Consider the following 4,680-nt stretch of genomic DNA (forward strand, 5'->3'; position numbering starts at 1 on the left):
TAAGTACACAGTTGTAGATATAGTCACAACATCCTACATTATAAAATTTACACAGTGCTGAGAATTGGTCAGCATGATTTCCCTCTATTATGACCGATACTTTAAGAAGATCATGTTTTTGAACATGTCTTTTATTTTTTTACAATTGTCAATTCTAATAGTCTCACTTTTAGAAGTCTTCTTTTTATCTTTTGTGAAAACTATAAGCTTTGTCTTTGCTTCCTTTGATATTTTGTATAAAGACCTTCATGATGAATTAAAGGTTTAGTCCGTTATCTTTTCAGCTTGTCATGGACTTTAATGAGTAATTTTACTCCTACTGATTAAGTTTCTTTCTTGCCATTTTTAGACTTGAATTTTAGCTCTATGTTTTTTCCTGATTGATCTTAAATTATATTACTACAAGGGGAATACAGTATTTGGCTTTCAGTCATTTATAAAAGTGCTCGCCAGATCACTCTTTGGGGGGGGAAAAAGAAATTGAGTTTGGGATTTTGGTACTTGTATAAATATAGATAATGTGACCTGGAGTCCTAAATTTACTACTACCAAATCTGGTTCTAAAATAATTCATTTAGACATTACAAGTGAACTATAAGCAAAAAATGAAAACAGAGTTGAACCCAGCAATAAATGTTTCCAATGTCCTCATAAAGAAAACAGAAATCAAAGAAGCGTCACACATTTCATCTAATCTGTCTCACTTTTATTTAATTGCTATAATTGTGGCCTCAGTCACATAATAAATAAAAACGATGTTCTGATCACTGCATTTTGAATTTTTACATATTATGCTTCACATTAAAGTAACACAACACAACACAGTTCTAATTGCTCAACTTAATTTGAGAGCACTTTTGTAGGAGGACTCCACATCACTTCAAAAGTAGCTCTGTAACCTGTGATCTCATTGTGTTGGGCTGTGTTCCAGAACTAAGTTGGTTTATTTCTGGTTCATCTACAGATTATTAGAAAATACTGTATAATTACACATTGGTGTTTTTTTTAAATGCTGCGCTTCAGTGAAGCTTGTGTGCAGTCCGTTCTCCCATTTTTAGGCACTCTTGTTTCTCCATGCTTTCTGGTTCTCACGTTTCAGGCCTTTCAAGAGGAAAGGCTGCTTGACAGATGGGCAGCTTTCTCTCATTTGAGTTGTTGGGATCCTGCCCCCTCCCGTTACAACTACCAGTGTTTCTCAACCTTGACAATTTTAAGGCATGTGGACTTCAACTCCCAGAATTCCACAGCCAGCATTGCTGGCTGTGGAATTCTGAGAGTTGAAGTCCACATGCCTTAAAATCAGAGGCGTAGCGTGGGGGGTGCAGGGGGGGCCGGCCGCACCGGGCACAACATCTGGGGGGGCGCGCTCACACTCGCAGCTCTCTGCCCCTGCCTGTGCGAATCCGATCCGAGCCGCCGGGTCGCCGCCCACTGTGGAAGGGGGGGGCGCAAATTACTTGCCTTGCCCCGGGTGCTGACAACCCACGCTACGCCACTGCTTAAAATTGTCAAGGTTGAGAAACACTGATTTAGACAAAGGCACACAACATGAAATAAGGGAATGGATGAGAAGGTTACAAACAATTCATTTTACTTCCTTGTTTCATGGAGAGCAAGGGTTTGGCCATTTCTGTGATGGCAAAACCTGTAGTAGCTTGGAGGAGGAACAGCAACATTTGCCTTTTCTCAGTATTACAGTATTGGCAGGTTTGAAGATCTGGGATCATTTTAAAACTGCTTTTGAGGGAAATTTGGAAATAAAATTGGTGCAGGGGTGGAAGTGCTTCCAGTGAATAGAGTGTAGCCCCCACTCTGTCTAACATCTACTGTTCCGAGACCACTCTGCTTTGGGCAGTGGGAGAATTTGATTCTATCAAACCGAATTCTCCTCACTGACCTTCCTGGCCCCAGATAAAACACCAATGCGGAGATGTGGATCAACCTTGGTGATGGTAGAAATGGGGGAGTCTTTATCCTGGGGCAGCAGAAGATCCCTGGGGTGGCCCTCTCGTGAATAATTGTTGGGGAGGGCTGCCTGGTGAAGCAGGAGAGCCATTGTGGCTCAATTGTCCTGGTATCAAGTTTTAACACATGGCTCTCCAGCCTCTACCTATCTGTCAACACTTAACTCCTTCCCCAGTTCCAAATCCTTCCCACATTGAGGAAATTATGAATGGCTATTTGTTTCCCCCAGCTGTTGATGTTTGGTGGGAGGGAGAGGAGGCAAAGCTGGGGAATCCATGAATCACTTAACTTACTCTGCTCACAGGAAGTAAAAACGGCACTATTTGAGAGAAGGTTACTTTAGTTGAAGAGGGAGTGATAATGGGAACAGCAATTTTTAAGGCATGGTAATTTTCTGTTGGCTGAAGGATGAGTTGATGAGACTTTATTTTGGTCCTAGGAAAAGGCCCTTTATATATCACCTCAAGTGGCTAGTGAATGAATGAGTGATGTCAGATTTCTTTGGAAGGAAGGAAGGAAAGAAGGAAGGAAGGAAGGAAGGAGCATTTTTTAAATATTTAAAATGCTTCTAACATTACCCATTATGGCAATCAAAACAATACATTGCATCTCCTATTATAAATATGCAAAGCCAATTTTCCTTAAACTCTATTTTAGATGAGATAGTGGTGATGAGTTATAGTTTACTGTATATTTTATAAATCTACTTATAGATATATTGTAGTAAAAATATTGTATACTGGAACATAACAGATTACTCTTCCCATGTTCCATTATTCAATATTATTTATTTGTTCATATTTTGAAGGCATATGCATGTAAGGGAACAAACAACTTGTTTGTTGTATGAATAAATAAAAACATTATTGGATTTATATCCTGCTTTTTCCTCAAGGAGCGCCAGTAATAAAGGGAATAAAACTGATAACTTCATTTCAATCTTATCCTCCACTCTAAGCAAAAGAAAAACGGTATCAACTACATTTCACTCACTGATATTCACAATTCTGCCTCTGTAAAAAGGCTGATTGGTGATAGTGTTTTTATTTCTTAGTTTTTGAAATGTGGAACAAGTTAAAGAAAGCTATTGGCAGATTCTCCTATTTTTTTATCCCTTACCACTGAATGCCATCAATCAATCTCTTTAACATGTGCTGGGGCAAAGATCGGTGAAAAGAGGCAACTGCTTTGAACAGCTAGTTTAGTCAACTCTTACTGTCACCAACTAACAGATTGAAGACATGGAGTTGTTCCATGCCTGTTACCTGTTAGTTTGGACTCTTTCCAAACATTGATTCAGTGCTTTTCTGAAGAAGCGCTAAACCATTGTTAAAAAAATAGTTTGGCTGGCAGGTTATATGTGTGGATAGGTGAGGAAGAACTGGGAGGGAGTGATCCATGATGTCCTCAACTAGTTCTGGAAAGAAATGGCACTAGTGTGAATAAACAGTCACAGCCAGCAGCACATGTAACATTCTGAGAGGTGGCAAAATGCTATCAACCACAAAGAAATAAAACTAGTAAGAAGGCTGTCCAAAGTCAGTACACACTCACTGGTATCAGAACTAGCAGCAAAGATTGGTAGAGTTAGCTCTCTTTCCTAGTTTCAGTTGACCATCTTCTGAAGACTCATGCTTAGCCCTGGGGTTTTTTTTTAAACAGTACTCTTTTTCCCCAAAGAGTAGACATCCATAAGGAATTTGTGTAAGACCTGATAAATATTTTGGAAACTGGCCATCAAACACTCTGTCAGAGGTCCTCAACCTTTTGGGTACCAGGGACCGGTTCCACGGAGAAAGGTTTTTCCATGGACCGGAGAGTGCGTGGTTTTGTGTCCTGCCTGCATCCCATGGATGTGGCTTTGCTTTTTTGTGCGGACTGGTTGCTGGCATGCCGCAGCCCGGTACCAGTCCACAGACCGGGGGTTGGGGACCCGGGCACTATCTGTTAGATAACTCTGCAGAAGCCAATATCTGATGTCTCTTGCAATAGAAGCCAAACTGGCTATGGTGAACAGTATGCAGAGTCAGGAGGAAAACAGTCATGCTAATTGTGACTTACAGAACTTAAGCAGATCATTACTCCTGGTTGTATAATCAACCACACTGTTGATGAAGTTTTCTAGATGTACCCATTGGCAATTATTCTGGAAGCAGTGAAAAACATTAAAACCAGGTGTCTAAAAGTGACTGAGGATAAGTTGAAGGCAGTGCCAGGAGAACATGAGAAAAAAATTGAGCCTGTAACCATTTTATGGGATTTGGCAATCAGGAAGGCACAAAACTGGAAAAAGCTGGCATATACCTTCTAATGTTGTAGAACCAAATTCAGTAGATTGTATTAATGATGTCAGAATTGAGAACCATCCTCTAACAATACCTCATTAGAGAACAGCTGATAATACTGTTCACATATCTGTGTGAATCATTTAAAAATGTACTTTGAACAAAGTTTTTCCTAACTCTTTGTCTTTTTCCATTCTCTCTTCTCTTGATTTTCTTATGCATATAAAACATGTTTTTTTTAAAAGACAGTAAAACTATCACAAGGCATCAAAGATCTAAGACAGTAACTTGGCTTCACATTATTTATTTAGCTAATGCCTTTGATTATGAAAAGCTAAGTCTATAGAGAAGGCCTTTTTTTTTACAGAGGAAAGCATAAATTATTTTAAAGGTCTGAACATAGTGTTTCATTTCATTATTTCATGTAATA

Source organism: Protobothrops mucrosquamatus, unplaced genomic scaffold, assembly GCF_001527695.2.
Source record: "Protobothrops mucrosquamatus isolate PMUCROS unplaced genomic scaffold, P.Mucros_1.0 scaffold537, whole genome shotgun sequence".
NCBI classification, from domain to species: Eukaryota; Metazoa; Chordata; class Lepidosauria; order Squamata; family Viperidae; genus Protobothrops; species Protobothrops mucrosquamatus.